This window comes from Cherax quadricarinatus, chromosome 3 (genome assembly GCF_038502225.1).
Source record: "Cherax quadricarinatus isolate ZL_2023a chromosome 3, ASM3850222v1, whole genome shotgun sequence".
Classification (NCBI taxonomy): Eukaryota; Metazoa; Arthropoda; class Malacostraca; order Decapoda; family Parastacidae; genus Cherax; species Cherax quadricarinatus.
In genome coordinates, this window is record NC_091294.1 from 14,285,935 (window position 1) to 14,302,449 (window position 16,515).

General features: G+C 55.9%; 1 protein-coding gene across 3 annotated transcripts in view; it reads left to right on the forward strand.

Moving 5' to 3' along the window:
• LOC128684111 (ecdysone-induced protein 74EF) overlaps positions 1–16,515 on the forward strand; it is a 1,067,593-nt gene that overhangs the window by 21,092 nt on the left and 1,029,986 nt on the right. For 2 of the 3 annotated variants that reach the window (XM_070090227.1, XM_070090262.1), the window contains one exon: positions 573–633. The gene's annotated coding sequence lies outside the window, so the exon portion shown is untranslated. Of the gene's footprint in view, positions 1–572; positions 634–16,515 lie in introns of those variants that run through there. The other variant, XM_070090238.1, reaches the window with a different exon arrangement.

The window sequence follows — 16,515 nt, forward strand, 5'->3', positions numbered from 1 at the left end:
TGTGTTGTGTGTGAGAGTGTAATACCACTGTAATATACGGTGTGTTGTGTGTGAGAGTGTAATGCCATTGTACTGTATGGTGTCGTTGTTATGTGTTAGGGTTCAGTGAGATTCTTGTGCATTAACCTTTTTTCGTGTATTTTTTTAATATATTTCTGTCATTTTGTATCGCACTGTTTTAAATAAAATATAAAAAAAAATAATTCTACTGTATACATAAATTTACATGATTCCATTTGGTAACTCATATGAGGTCACAGATAATATTATACAGTCAGACTTGCTTATTTTACCTATTAACAAGTAAGTTTGCAATATGTTATTAATTGATATCGGCTCTAAGTAATGCATAAGTTGTCCAGGCGTAACAATATATATATATATATATATATATATAAATATATATATATATATATATATATATATATATATATATATATATATATATATAGTGTGTGTGTGTGTGTATGTGCAGCAGTAAAACATCCATCTTACCGTCTAAGCTTAAGTATAAAAGCTACACTGAAGTGAAGCTAAACTGAAGTGTTAACCTCATCTTTTCTCTCCGGCAGGAGCAACAAGAGAGGGGAGAGAGCAACGGTAGAGACGTCAGGAGCGACTCATCACGCAGCTGTGAGTTTAATGTGTTCGCTACTGAGTACTTTATTTGTCTAGAGTAAGAAATGTGCAACACTTGCTGTCTTTACTTAAGAAGAGATTTTTATCGGGTCTATTGTACAGAGACCCGAGAACTGTGATTTGTACAGGAATCACAGAAGTATGGGCTCTGGTGGCCTGGTGGCTAAAGCTCTCGCTTCACACGGCGAGGGGGCTGGGTTCGACTCCCAGCCAGGGTATAAACATTGGGCGTTTCTTTACACCTGTTGTCTATGTTCACCCATCAGTAAATGGGTACCTGGGTGTTAGTCGACTGGTGTGGGTCGCATCCTGGGACACTGACCTAATTTGCCCGAAATGCTCAGCATAACAAGGGTCTTTCTACATAGTAGTATGTCATTGATGTCAGCTAAGACTGTATACCTTGTACATGTACTGGTAGTAAATAAAGATATTATTATAATTATAATTATTATGGTAATGTAAAGTAGTAGTAGTAATACCACATACCTGCAAGTCCCTCCCATGAAGCTCATTACTAGTAATCCCTTCCTTAAATCACTTGTAAAGGCAACTACTCAAGAAGAAATTTCTCACTTACTGTTAGTAATAATTTATCACAAGTTATATACACTGATGGATCTAAGCAGAGTCTACTGGCAGGGCTGCATCTGTTCTTGTTGCCACCTCCAGCAGGAGTCTACTGGCAGGGCTGCATCTGTTCTTGTTACCACCTCCAGCAGGAGTCTACTGGCAGGGCTGCATCTGTTCTTCTTGCCACCTCCAGCAGGAGTCTATTGGCAGGGCTGCATCTGTTCTTGTTACCACCTCCAGCAGGAGTCTACTGGCAGGGCTGCATCTGTTCTTGTTGCCACCTCCAGCAGGAGTCTACTGGCAGGGCTGCATCTGTTCTTGTTGCCACCTCCAGCAGGAGTCTACTGGCAGGGCTGCATCTGTTCTTGTTGCCACCTCCAGCAGGAGTCTACTGGCAGGGTTGCATCTGTTCTTGTTGCCACCTCCAGCAGGAGTCTACTGGCAGGGCTGCATCTGTTCTTGTTGCCACCTCCAGCAGGAGTCTACTGGCAGGGCTGCACCTGTTCTTGTTGCCACCTCCAGCAGCAGTCTACTGGCAGGGCTGCATTTGTTCTTGTTACCACCTCCAGCAGGAGTCTACTGGCAGGGCTGCATCTGCTCTTGTTGCCACCTCCAGCAGGAGTCTACTGGCAGGGCTGCATCTGTTCTTGTTGCCCCCTCCAGCAGGAGTCTACTGGCAGGGCTGCATCTGTTCTTGTTGCCACCTCCAGCAGGAGTCTACTGGCAGGGCTGCATCTGTTCTTGTTGCCACCTTCAGCAGGAGTCTACTGGCAGGGCTGCATCTGTTCTTGTTGCAACCTCCAGCAGGAGTCTACTGGCAGGGCTGCACCTGTTCTTGTTGCCATCTCCAGCAGAAGTCTACTGGCAGGGCTGCATCTGTTCTTGTTACCACGTCCAGCAGGAGTCTACTGGCAGGGCTGCACTTGTTCTTGTTACCACCTCCAGCAGGAGTCTACTGGCAGGGCTGCATCTGTTCTTGTTGCCACCTCCAGCAGGAGTCTACTGGCAGGGCTGCATCTGCTCTTGTTGCCACCTCCAGCAGGAGTCTACTGACAGAGCTGCATCTGCTCTTGTTGCCACCTCCAGCAGGAGTCTACTGGCAGGGCTACATCTGCTCTTGTTGCCACCTCCAGCAGGAGTCTACTGGCAGGGCTGCATCTGTTCTTGTTACCACCTCCAGCAGGAGTCTACTGGCAGGGCTGCATCTGTTCTTGTTGCCACCTCCAGCAGGAGTCTACTGGCAGGGCTGCATCTGTTCTTGTTACCACCTCCAGCAGGAGTCTACTGGCAGGGCTGCATCTGTTCTTGTTACCACCTCCAGCAGCAGTCTACTGGCAGGGCTGCATCTGCTCTTGTTGCCACCTCCAGCAGGACTCTACTGGCAGGGCTGCATCTGTTCTTGTTACCACCTCCAGCAGGAGTCTACTGGCAGGGCTGCATCTGTTCTTGTTACCACCTCCAGCAGGAGTCTACTGGCAGGGCTGCATCTGTTCTTGTTACCACCTCCAGCAGGAGTCTACTGGCAGGGCTGCATCTGTTCTTGTTGCCACCTCCAGCAGGAGTCTACTGGCAGGGCTGCATCTGTTCTTGTTGCCACCTCCAGCAGGAGTCTACTGGCAGGGCTGCATCTGTTCTTGTTACCACCTCCAGTAGGAGTCTACTGGCAGGGCTGCATCTGTTCTTGTTGCCACCTCCAGCAGGAGTCTACTGGCAGGGCTGCATCTGTTCTTGTTGCCACCTCCAGCAGGAGTCTACTGGCAGGGCTGCATCTGTTCTTGTTGCCACCTCCAGCAGGAGTCTACTGGCAGGGCTGCATCTGTTCTTGTTGCCACCTCCAGCAGGAGTCTACTGGCAGGGCTGCATCTGTTCTTGTTGCCACCTCCAGCAGGAGTCTACTGGCAGGGCTGCACCTGTTCTTGTTGCCACCTCCAGCAGCAGTCTACTGGCAGGGATGCATCTGTTCTTGTTACCACCTCCAGCAGAAGTCTACTGGCAGGGCTGCATCTGCTCTTGTTGCCACCTCCAGCAGGAGTCTACTGGCAGGGCTGCATCTGTTCTTGTTGCCCCCTCCAGCAGGAGTCTACTGGCAGGGCTGCATCTGTTCTTGTTGCCACCTCCAGCAGGAGTCTACTGGCAGGGCTGCATCTGTTCTTGTTGCCACCTCCAGCAGGAGTCTACTGGCAGGGCTGCATCTGTTCTTGTTGCAACCTCCAGCAGGAGTCTACTGGCAGGGCTGCATCTGTTCTTGTTACCACGTCCAGCAGGAGTCTGCTGGCAGGGCTGCACTTGTTCTTGTTACCACCTCCAGCAGGAGTCTACTGGCAGGGCTGCATCTGTTCTTGTTGCCACCTCCAGCAGGAGTCTACTGGCAGGGCTGCATCTGCTCTTGTTGCCACCTCCAGCAGGAGTCTACTGGCAGGGCTGCATCTGTTCTTGTTACCACCTCCAGCAGGAGTCTACTGGCAGGGCTGCATCTGTTCTTGTTGCCACCTCCAGCAGGAGTCTACTGGCAGGGCTGCATCTGTTCTTGTTACCACCTCCAGCAGGAGTCTACTGGCAGGGCTGCATCTGTTCTTGTTACCACCTCCAGCAGCAGTCTACTGGCAGGGCTGCATCTGCTCTTGTTACCACCTCCAGCAGGAGTCTACTGGCAGGGCTGCATCTGTTCTTGTTGCCACCTCCAGCAGGAGTCTACTGGCAGGGCTGCATCCGTTCTTGTTACCACCTCCAGCAGGACTCTACTGGCAGGGCTGCCCCTGTTCTTGTTACCTCCTCCAGCAGGAGTCTACTGGCAGAGCTGCATCTGTTCTTGTTACCACCTCCAGCAGGAGTCTACTGGCAGGGCTGCATCTGTTCTTGTTACCACCTCCAGCAGGAGTCTACTGGCAGAGCTGCATCTTTTCTTGTTACCACCTCCAGCAGGAGTCTACTGGCAGGGCTGCATCTGTTCTTGTTACCACCTCCAGCAGGAGTCTACTGGCAGGGCTGCATCTGTTCTTGTTACCACCTCCAGCAGGAGTCTACTGGCAGGGCTGCATCTGTTCTTGTTACCACCTCCAGCAGGAATCTACTGGCAGGGCTGCATCTGTTCTTGTTACCACCTCCAGCAGGAGTCTACTGGCAGGGCTGCACCTGTTCTTGTTGCCACCTCCAGCAGGAGCCTACTGCCAGGGCTGCATCTGTTCTTGTTACAACCTCCAGCAGGAGTCTACTGGCAGGGCTGCATCTGTTCTTGTTACCACCTCCAGCAGGAGTCTTCTGGCAGGGCTGCATCTGTTCTTGTTACCACCTCCAGCAGGAGTCTACTGGCAGGGTTGCATCTGTTCTTGTTACCACCTCCAGCAGGAGTCTACTGGCAGGGCTACATCTGCTCTTGTTGCCACCTCCAGCAGGAGTCTACTGGCAGGGCTGCATCTGTTCTTGTTACCACCTCCAGCAGGAGTCTACTGGCAGGGCTACATCTGCTCTTGTTGCCACCTCCAGCAGGAGTCTACTGGCAGGGCTGCATCTGCTCTTGTTGCCACCTCCAGCAGGAGTCTACTGGCAGGACTGCATCTGTTCTTGTTGCCACCTCCAGCAGGAGTCTATTGGCAGGGCTGCATCTGCTCTTGTTGCCACCTCCAGCAGGAGTCTACTGGCAGGGCTACGTCTGCTTTTGTTGCCACCTCCAGCAGGAGTCTACTGGCAGGGCTGCATCTGCTCTTGTTGCCACCTCCAGCAGGAGTCTACTGGCAGGGCTACATCTGTTCTTGTTGCCACCTCCAACAGGAGTCTACTGGCAGGGCTGCATCTGCTCTTGTTGCCACCTCCAGCAGGAGTCTACTGGCAGGGCTGCATCTGCTCTTGTTGCCACCTCCAGCAGGAGTCTACTGGCAGGGCTGCATCTGCTCTTGTTGCCACCTCCAGCAGGAGTCTACTGGCAGGGCAGCGTCTGTTCTTGTTGCCACCTCCAGCAGGAGTCTACTGGCAGGGCTACATCTGCTTTTGTTGCCACCTCCAGCAGGAGTCTACTGGCAGGGCTGCATCTGCTCTTGTTGCCACCTCCAGCAGGAGTCTACTGGCAGGGCTACATCTGTTCTTGTTGCCACCTCCAACAGGAGTCTAGTGGCAGGGCTGCATCTGCTCTTGTTGCCACCTCCAGCAGGAGTCTACTGGCAGGGCTGCATCTGCTCTTGTTGCCACCTCCAGCAGGAGTCTACTGGCAGGGCTGCATCTGTTCTTGTTGCCACCTCCAGCAGGAGTCTACTGGCACTGCTGCATCTACTCTTGTTGCCACCTCCAGCAGGAGTCTACTGGCAGGGCTGCATCTGCTCTTGTTGCCACCTCCAGCAGGAGTCTACTGGCAGGGCTGCATCTGCTCTTGTTGCCACCTCCAGCAGGAGTCTACTGGCAGGGCTGCATCTGCTCTTGTTGCCACCTCCAGCAGGAGTCTACTGGCAGGGCTGCATCTGCTCTTGTTGCCACCTCCAGCAGGAGTCTACTGGCAGGGCTGCATCTGCTCTTGTTGCCACCTCCAGCAGGAGTCTACTGGCAGGGCTGCATCTGCTCTTGTTGCCACCTCCAGCAGGAGTCTACTGGCAGGGCTACATCTCCTCTTGTTGCCACCTCCAGCAGGAGTCTACTGGCAGGGCTGCATCTGCTCTTGTTGCCACCTCCAGCAGGAGTCTACTGGCAGGGCTGCATCTGCTCTTGTTGCCACCTCCAGCAGGAGTCTACTGGCAGGGCTACATCTGCTCTTGTTGCCACCTCCAGCAGGAGTCTACTGGCAGGGCTGCATCTGCTCTTGTTGCCACCTCCAGCAGGAGTCTACTGCCAGGGCTGCATCTGCTCTTGTTGCCACCTCCAGCAGGAGTTTACTGGCAGGGCTACATCTGCTCTTGTTGCCACCTCCAGCAGGAGTCTACTGGCAGGGCTGCATCTGCTCTTGTTGCCACCTCCAGCAGGAGTCTACTGGCAGGGCTGCATCTGCTCTTGTTACCACCTCCAGCAGGAGTCTACTGGCAGGGATGCATCTGCTCTTGTTGCCACCTCCAGCAGGAGTTTACTGGCAAGGATGCATCTGCTCTTGTTGCCACCTCCAGCAGGAGTCTACTGGCAGGGCTGCATCTGCTCTTGTTGCCACCTCAAGCAGGAGTCTACTGGCAGGGATGCATCTGTTCTTGTTACCACCTCCAGCAGGAGTCTACTGGCAGGGCTGCATCTGCTCTTGTTGCCACCTCCAGCAGGAGTCTACTGGCAGGGTTGCATCTGCTCTTGTTGCCACCTCCAACAGGAGTCTACTGGCCGGGCTGCATCTGCTCTTGTCGCCACCTCCAGCAGGAGTCTACTGGCAGGGCTACATCTGCTCTTGTTGCCACCTCCAGCAGGAGTCTATTGGCAGGGCTGCATCTGCTCTTGTTGCCACTTCAAGCAGGAGTCTACTGGCAGGGCTGCATCTGCTCTTGTTGCCACCTCCAGCAGGAGTCTACTGGCAGGGCTGCATCTGCTCTTGTTGCCACCTCCAGCAGGAGTCTACTGGCAGGGCTGCATCTGCTCTTGTTGCCACCTCCAGCAGGAGTCTACTGGCAGGGCTGCATCTGCTCTTGTTGCCACCTCCAGCAGGAGTCTACTGGCAGGGGTGCATCTGCTCTTGTTGCCACCTCCAACAGGAGTCTACTGGCAGGGCTGCATCTGCTCTTGTTGCCACCTCCAGCAGGAGTCTACTGGCAGGGCTGCATCTGCTCTTGTTGCCACCTCCAGCAGGAGTCTACTGGCAGGGCTTCATCTGCTCTTGTTGCCACCTCCAGCAGGAGTCTACTGGCAGGGCTGCATCTGCTCTTGTTGCCACCTCCAGCAGGAGTCTACTGGCACATCTGCTCTTGTTTTGCCACCTCCAGCAGGAGTCTACTGGCAGGGGTACATCTGCTCTTGTTGCCACCTCCAGCAGGAGTCTACTGGCAGGGATGCATCTGCTCTTGTTACCACCTCCAGCAGGAGTCTACTGGCAGGGCTGCATCTGCTCTTGTTACCACCTCCAGCAGGAGTCTACTGGCAGGGATGCATCTGCTCTTGTTGCCACCTCCAGCAGGAGTCTACTGGCAGGGATGCATCTGCTCTTGTTGCCACCTCAAGCAGGAGTCTACTGGCAGGGGTGCATCTGTTCTTGTTACCACCTCCAGCAGGAGTCTACTGGCAGGGCTGCATCTGCTCTTGTTGCCACCTCCAGCAGGAGTCTACTGGCAGGGTTGCATCTGCTCTTGTTGCCACCTCCAACAGGAATCTACTGGCAGGGCTGCATCTGCTCTTGTTGCCACCTCCAGCAGGAGTCTACTGGCAGGGCTACATCTGCTCTTGTTGCCACCTCCAGCAGGAGTCTATTGGCAGGGCTGCATCTGCTCTTGTTGCCACTTCCAGCAGGAGTCTACTGGCAGGGTTGCATCTGCTCTTGTTGCCACCTCCAGCAGGAGTCTACTGGCAGGGCTGCATCTGCTCTTGTTGCCACCTCCAGCAGGAGTCTACTGGCAGGGCTGGATCTTGTTGCCACCTCCAGCAGGAGTCTACTGGCAGGGCTGCATCTGCTCTTGTTGCCACCTCCAGCAGGAGTCTACTGGCAGGGCTGCATCTGCTCTTGTTGCCACCTCCAGCAGGTGTCTACTGGCAGGGCTGCATCTGCTCTTGTTGCCACCTCCAGAAGGAGTCTACTGGAAGGGCTGCATCTGCTCTTGTTGCCACCTCCAGCAGGAGTTTACTGGCAGGGCTGCATCTGCTTTTGTTGCCACCTCCAGCAGGAGTCTACTGGCAGGGCTACATCTGCTCTTGTTGCCACCTCCAGCAGGAGTCTACTGGCAGGGCTACATCTGCTCTTGTTGCCACCTCCAGCAGGAGTCTACTGGCAGGGCTGCATCTGTTCTTGTTGCCACCTCCAGCAGGAGTCTACTGGCAGGGCTGCATCTGTTCTTGTTGCCACCTCCAGCAGGAGTCTACTGGCAGGGCTGCATCTGCTCTTGTTGCCACCTCCAGCAGGAGTCTACTGGCAGGGCTACATCTGCTCTTGTTGCCACCTCCAGCAGGAGTCTACTGGCAGGGCTGCATCTGCTCTTGTTGCCACCTCCAGCAGGAGTCTACTGGCAGGGCTGCATCTGCTCTTGTTGCCACCTCCAGCAGGAGTCTACTGGCAGGGCTGCATCTGCTCTTGTTGCCACCTCCAGCAGGAGTCTACTGGCAGGGCTGCATCTGCTCTTGTTGCCACCTCCAGCAGGAGTCTACTGGCAGGGCTGCATCTGCTCTTGTTGCCACCTCCAGCAGGAGTCTACTGGCAGGGCTGCATCTGCTCTTGTTGCCACCTCCAGCAGGAGTCTACTGGCAGGGCTGCATCTGCTCTTGTTGCCACCTCCAGCAGGAGTCTACTGGCAGGGCTGCATCTGCTCTTGTTGCCACCTCCAGCAGGAGTCTACTGGCAGGGCTACATCTCCTCTTGTTGCCACCTCCAGCAGGAGTCTACTGGCAGGGCTGCATCTGCTCTTGTTGCCACCTCCAGCAGGAGTCTACTGGCAGGGCTGCATCTGCTCTTGTTGCCACCTCCAGCAGGAGTCTACTGGCAGGGCTACATCTGCTCTTGTTGCCACCTCCAGCAGGAGTCTACTGGCAGGGCTGCATCTGCTCTTGTTGCCACCTCCAGCAGGAGTCTACTGCCAGGGCTGCATCTGCTCTTGTTGCCACCTCCAGCAGGAGTTTACTGGCAGGGCTACATCTGCTCTTGTTGCCACCTCCAGCAGGAGTCTACTGGCAGGGCTGCATCTGCTCTTGTTGCCACCTCCAGCAGGAGTCTACTGGCAGGGCTGCATCTGCTCTTGTTACCACCTCCAGCAGGAGTCTACTGGCAGGGATGCATCTGCTCTTGTTGCCACCTCCAGCAGGAGTCTACTGGCAGGGATGCATCTGCTCTTGTTGCCACCTCCAGCAGGAGTCTACTGGCAGGGCTGCATCTGCTCTTGTTGCCACCTCAAGCAGGAGTCTACTGGCAGGGATGCATCTGTTCTTGTTACCACCTCCAGCAGGAGTCTACTGGCAGGGCTGCATCTGCTCTTGTTGCCACCTCCAGCAGGAGTCTACTGGCAGGGTTGCATCTGCTCTTGTTGCCACCTCCAACAGGAGTCTACTGGCCGGGCTGCATCTGCTCTTGTCGCCACCTCCAGCAGGAGTCTACTGGCAGGGCTACATCTGCTCTTGTTGCCACCTCCAGCAGGAGTCTATTGGCAGGGCTGCATCTGCTCTTGTTGCCACTTCCAGCAGGAGTCTTCTGGCAGGGCTGCATCTGCTCTTGTTGCCACCTCCAGCAGGAGTCTACTGGCAGGGCTGCATCTGCTCTTGTTGCCACCTCCAGCAGGAGTCTACTGGCAGGGCTGCATCTGCTCTTGTTGCCACCTCCAGCAGGAGTCTACTGGCAGGGCTGCATCTGCTCTTGTTGCCACCTCCAGCAGGAGTCTACTGGCAGGGCTGCATCTGCTCTTGTTGCCACCTCCAACAGGAGTCTACTGGCAGGGCTGCATCTGCTCTTGTTGCCACCTCAAGCAGGAGTCTACTGGCAGGGGTGCATCTGTTCTTGTTACCACCTCCAGCAGGAGTCTACTGGCAGGGCTGCATCTGCTCTTGTTGCCACCTCCAGCAGGAGTCTACTGGCAGGGCTGCATCTGCTCTTGTTACCACCTCCAGCAGGAGTCTACTGGCAGGGATGCATCTGCTCTTGTTGCCACCTCCAGAAGGAGTTTACTGGCAAGGATGCATCTGCTCTTGTTGCCACCTCCAGCAGGAGTCTACTGGCAGGGCTGCATCTGCTCTTGTTGCCACCTCAAGCAGGAGTCTACTGGCAGGGATGCATCTGTTCTTGTTACCACCTCCAGCAGGAGTCTACTGGCAGGGCTGCATCTGCTCTTGTTGCCACCTCCAGCAGGAGTCTACTGGCAGGGTTGCATCTGCTCTTGTTGCCACCTCCAACAGGAGTCTACTGGCCGGGCTGCATCTGCTCTTGTCGCCACCTCCAGCAGGAGTCTACTGGCAGGGCTACATCTGCTCTTGTTGCCACCTCCAGCAGGAGTCTATTGGCAGGGCTGCATCTGCTCTTGTTGCCACTTCCAGCAGGAGTCTACTGGCAGGGCTGCATCTGCTCTTGTTGCCACCTCCAGCAGGAGTCTACTGGCAGGGCTGCATCTGCTCTTGTTGCCACCTCCAGCAGGAGTCTACTGGCAGGGCTGCATCTGCTCTTGTTGCCACCTCCAGCAGGAGTCTACTGGCAGGGCTGCATCTGCTCTTGTTGCCACCTCCAGCAGGAGTCTACTGGCAGGGGTGCATCTGCTCTTGTTGCCACCTCCAACAGGAGTCTACTGGCAGGGCTGCATCTGCTCTTGTTGCCACCTCCAGCAGGAGTCTACTGGCAGGGCTGCATCTGCTCTTGTTGCCACCTCCAGCAGGAGTCTACTGGCAGGGCTTCATCTGCTCTTGTTGCCACCTCCAGCAGGAGTCTACTGGCAGGGCTGCATCTGCTCTTGTTGCCACCTCCAGCAGGAGTCTACTGGCACATCTGCTCTTGTTTTGCCACCTCCAGCAGGAGTCTACTGGCAGGGGTACATCTGCTCTTGTTGCCACCTCCAGCAGGAGTCTACTGGCAGGGATGCATCTGCTCTTGTTACCACCTCCAGCAGGAGTCTACTGGCAGGGCTGCATCTGCTCTTGTTACCACCTCCAGCAGGAGTCTACTGGCAGGGATGCATCTGCTCTTGTTGCCACCTCCAGCAGGAGTCTACTGGCAGGGATGCATCTGCTCTTGTTGCCACCTCAAGCAGGAGTCTACTGGCAGGGGTGCATCTGTTCTTGTTACCACCTCCAGCAGGAGTCTACTGGCAGGGCTGCATCTGCTCTTGTTGCCACCTCCAGCAGGAGTCTACTGGCAGGGTTGCATCTGCTCTTGTTGCCACCTCCAACAGGAATCTACTGGCAGGGCTGCATCTGCTCTTGTTGCCACCTCCAGCAGGAGTCTACTGGCAGGGCTACATCTGCTCTTGTTGCCACCTCCAGCAGGAGTCTATTGGCAGGGCTGCATCTGCTCTTGTTGCCACTTCCAGCAGGAGTCTACTGGCAGGGTTGCATCTGCTCTTGTTGCCACCTCCAGCAGGAGTCTACTGGCAGGGCTGCATCTGCTCTTGTTGCCACCTCCAGCAGGAGTCTACTGGCAGGGCTGGATCTTGTTGCCACCTCCAGCAGGAGTCTACTGGCAGGGCTGCATCTGCTCTTGTTGCCACCTCCAGCAGGAGTCTACTGGCAGGGCTGCATCTGCTCTTGTTGCCACCTCCAGCAGGTGTCTACTGGCAGGGCTGCATCTGCTCTTGTTGCCACCTCCAGAAGGAGTCTACTGGAAGGGCTGCATCTGCTCTTGTTGCCACCTCCAGCAGGAGTTTACTGGCAGGGCTGCATCTGCTTTTGTTGCCACCTCCAGCAGGAGTCTACTGGCAGGGCTACATCTGCTCTTGTTGCCACCTCCAGCAGGAGTCTACTGGCAGGGCTACATCTGCTCTTGTTGCCACCTCCAGCAGGAGTCTACTGGCAGGGCTGCATCTGTTCTTGTTGCCACCTCCAGCAGGAGTCTACTGGCAGGGCTGCATCTGTTCTTGTTGCCACCTCCAGCAGGAGTCTACTGGCAGGGCTGCATCTGCTCTTGTTGCCACCTCCAGCAGGAGTCTACTGGCAGGGCTACATCTGCTCTTGTTGCCACCTCCAGCAGGAGTCTACTGGCAGGGCTGCATCTGCTCTTGTTGCCACCTCCAGCAGGAGTCTACTGGCAGGGCTGCATCTGCTCTTGTTGCCACCTCCAGCAGGAGTCTACTGGCAGGGCTGCATCTGCTCTTGTTGCCACCTCCAGCAGGAGTCTACTGGCAGGGCTGCATCTGCTCTTGTTGCCACCTCCAGCAGGAGTCTACTGGCAGGGCTGCATCTGCTCTTGTTGCCACCTCCAGCAGGAGTCTACTGGCAGGGCTGCATCTGCTCTTGTTGCCACCTCCAGCAGGAGTCTACTGGCAGGGCTGCATCTGCTCTTGTTGCCACCTCCAGCAGGAGTCTACTGGCAGGGCTGCATCTTCTCTTGTTGCCACCTCCAGCAGGAGTCTTCTGGCAGGATTACATCTTCTCTTGTTGCCACCTCCAGCAGGAGTCTACTGGCAGGGCTGCATCTGCTCTTGTTGCCACCTCCAGCAGGAGTCTACTGGCAGGGCTACATCTGCTCTTGTTGCCACCTCCAGCAGGAGTCTACTGGCAGGGCTACATCTGCTCTTGTTGCCACCTCCAGCAGGAGTCTACTGGCAGGGCTGCATCTGCTCTTGTTGCCACCTCCAGCAGGAGTCTACTGCCAGGGCTGCATCTGCTCTTGTTGCCACCTCCAGCAGGAGTTTACTGGCAGGGCTACATCTGCTCTTGTTGCCACCTCCAGCAGGAGTCTACTGGCAGGGCTGCATCTGCTCTTGTTGCCACCTCCAGCAGGAGTCTACTGGCAGGGCTGCATCTGCTCTTGTTTCCACCTCCAGCAGGAGTCTACTGGCAGGGATGCATCTGCTCTTGTAGCCACCTCCAGCAGGAGTCTACTGGCAGGGATGCATCTGCTCTTGTTGCCACCTCCAGCAGGAGTCTACTGGCAGGGCTGCATCTGCTCTTGTTGCCACATCAAGCAGGAGTCTACTGGCAGGGATGCATCTGTTCTTGTTACCACCTCCAGCAGGAGTCTACTGGCAGGGCTGCATCTGCTCTTGTTGCCACCTCCAGCAGGAGTCTACTGGCAGGGTTGCATCTGCTCTTGTTGCCACCTCCAACAGGAGTCTACTGGCCGGGCTGCATCTGCTCTTGTCGCCACCTCCAGCAGGAGTCTACTGGCAGGGCTACATCTGCTCTTGTTGCCACCTCCAGCAGGAGTCTATTGGCAGGGCTGCATCTGCTCTTGTTGCCACTTCCAGCAGGAGTCTACTGGCAGGGCTGCATCTGCTCTTGTTGCCACCTCCAGCAGGAGTCTACTGGCAGGGCTGCATCTGCTCTTGTTGCCACCTCCAGCAGGAGTCTACTGGCAGGGCTGCATCTGCTCTTGTTGCCACCTCCAGCAGGAGTCTACTGGCAGGGCTGCATCTGCTCTTGTTGCCACCTCCAGCAGGAGTCTACTGGCAGGGCTGCATCTGCTCTTGTTGCCACCTCCAACAGGAGTCTACTGGCAGGGCTGCATCTGCTCTTGTTGCCACCTCAAGCAGGAGTCTACTGGCAGGGGTGCATCTGTTCTTGTTACCACCTCCAGCAGGAGTCTACTGGCACATCTGCTCTTGTTTTGCCACCTCCAGCAGGAGTCTACTGGCAGGGGTACATCTGCTCTTGTTGCCACCTCCAGCAGGAGTCTACTGGCAGGGATGCATCTGCTCTTGTTACCACCTCCAGCAGGAGTCTACTGGCAGGGCTGCATCTGCTCTTGTTACCACCTCCAGCAGGAGTCTACTGGCAGGGATGCATCTGCTCTTGTTGCCACCTCCAGCAGGAGTCTACTGGCAGGGATGCATCTGCTCTTGTTGCCACCTCCAGCAGGAGTCTACTGGCAGGGCTGCATCTGCTCTTGTTGCCACCTCAAGCAGGAGTCTACTGGCAGGGGTGCATCTGTTCTTGTTACCACCTCCAGCAGGAGTCTACTGGCAGGGCTGCATCTGCTCTTGTTGCCACCTCCAGCAGGAGTCTACTGGCAGGGTTGCATCTGCTCTTGTTGCCACCTCCAACAGGAATCTACTGGCAGGGCTGCATCTGCTCTTGTTGCCACCTCCAGCAGGAGTCTACTGGCAGGGCTACATCTGCTCTTGTTGCCACCTCCAGCAGGAGTCTATTGGCAGGGCTGCATCTGCTCTTGTTGCCACTTCCAGCAGGAGTCTACTGGCAGGGTTGCATCTGCTCTTGTTGCCACCTCCAGCAGGAGTCTACTGGCAGGGCTGCATCTGCTCTTGTTGCCACCTCCAGCAGGAGTCTACTGGCAGGGCTGGATCTTGTTGCCACCTCCAGCAGGAGTCTACTGGCAGGGCTGCATCTGCTCTTGTTGCCACCTCCAGCAGGAGTCTACTGGCAGGGCTGCATCTGCTCTTGTTGCCACCTCCAGCAGGTGTCTACTGGCAGGGCTGCATCTGCTCTTGTTGCCACCTCCAGAAGGAGTCTACTGGAAGGGCTGCATCTGCTCTTGTTGCCACCTCCATCAGGAGTTTACTGGCAGGGCTGCATCTGCTTTTGTTGCCACCTCCAGCAGGAGTCTACTGGCAGGGCTACATCTGCTCTTGTTGCCACCTCCAGCAGGAGTCTACTGGCAGGGCTACATCTGCTCTTGTTGCCACCTCCAGCAGGAGTCTACTGGCAGGGCTGCATCTGTTCTTGTTGCCACCTCCAGCAGGAGTCTACTGGCAGGGCTGCATCTGTTCTTGTTGCCACCTCCAGCAGGAGTCTACTGGCAGGGCTGCATCTGCTCTTGTTGCCACCTCCAGCAGGAGTCTACTGGCAGGGCTACATCTGCTCTTGTTGCCACCTCCAGCAGGAGTCTACTGGCAGGGCTGCATCTGCTCTTGTTGCCACCTCCAGCAGGAGTCTACTGGCAGGGCTGCATCTGCTCTTGTTGCCACCTCCAGCAGGAGTCTACTGACAGGGCTACATCTGCTCTTGTTGCCACCTCCAGCAGGAGTCTACTGGCAGGGCTGCATCTGCTCTTGTTGCCACCTCCAGCAGGAGTCTACTGGCAGGGATGCATCTGCTCTTGTTGCCACCTCCAGCAGGAGTCTACTGGCAGGGCTGCATCTGCTCTTGTTGCCACCTCAAGCAGGAGTCTACTGGCAGGGATGCATCTGTTCTTGTTACCACCTCCAGCAGGAGTCTACTGGCAGGGCTGCATCTGCTCTTGTTGCCACCTCCAGCAGGAGTCTACTGGCAGGGTTGCATCTGCTCTTGTTGCCACCTCCAACAGGAGTCTACTGGCAGGGCTTCATCTGCTCTTGTTGCCACCTCCAGCAGGAGTCTATTGGCAAGGCTGCATCTGCTCTTGTTGCCACTTCCAGCAGGAGTCTACTGGCAGGGCTGCATCTGCTCTTGTTGCCACCTCCAGCAGGAGTCTACTTGCAGGGCTGCATCTGCTCTTGTTGCCACCTCCAGCAGGAGTCTACTGGCAGGGCTGCATCTTGTTGCCACCTCCAGCAGGAGTCTACTGGCAGGGCTGCATCTGCTCTTGTTGCCACCTCCAGCAGGAGTCTACTGGCAGGGCTGCATCTACTCTTGTTGCCACTTCCAGCAGGTGTCTACTGGCAGGGCTGCATCTGCTCTTGTTGCCACCTCCAGAAGGAGTCTACTGGCAGGGCTGCATCTGCTCTTGTTGCCACCTCCAGCAGGAGTCTACTGGCAGGGCTGCATCTGCTTTTGTTGCCACCTCCAGCAGGAGTCTACTGGCAGGGCTACATCTGCTCTTGTTGCCACCTCCAGCAGGAGTCTACTGGCAGGGCTACATCTGCTCTTGTTGCCACCTCCAGCAGGAGTCTACTGGCAGGGCTGCATCTGTTCTTGTTGCCACCTCCAGCAGGAGTCTACTGGCAGGGCTGCATCTGTTCTTGTTGCCACCTCCAGCAGGAGTCTGCTGGCAGGGCTGCATCTGTTCTTGTTGCCACCTCCAGCAGGAGTCTACTGGCAGGGCTGCATCTGTTCTTGTTGCCACCTCCAGCAGGAGTCTACTGGCAGGGCTGCATCTGCTCTTGTTGCCACCTCCAGCAGGAGTCTACTGGCAGGGCTACATCTGCTCTTGTTGCCACCTCCAGCAGCAGTCTACTGGCAGGGCTGCATCTGTTCTTGTTACCACCTCCAGCAGGAGTCTACTGGCAGGGCTGCATCTGCTCTTGTTGCCACCTCCAGCAGGAGTCTACTGGCAGGGCTACATCTGCTCTTGTTGCCACCTCCAGCAGGAGTCTACTGGCAGGGCTGCATCTGCTCTTGTTGCCACCTCCAGCAGGAGTCTACTGGCAGGGCTGCATCTGCTCTTGTTGCCACCTCCAGCAGGAGTCTACTGGCAGGGCTACATCTGCTATTGTTGCCACCTCCAGCAGGAGTCTACTGGCAGGGCTACATCTGCTATTGTTGCCACCTCCAGCAGCAGTCTACTGGCAGGGCTGCATCTGTTCTTGTTACCACCTCCAGCAGGAGTCTACTGGCAGGGCTGCATCTGCTCTTGTTGCCGCCTCCAGCAGGAGTCTACTGGCAGGGCTACATCTGCTCTTGTTGCCACCTCCAGCACGAGTC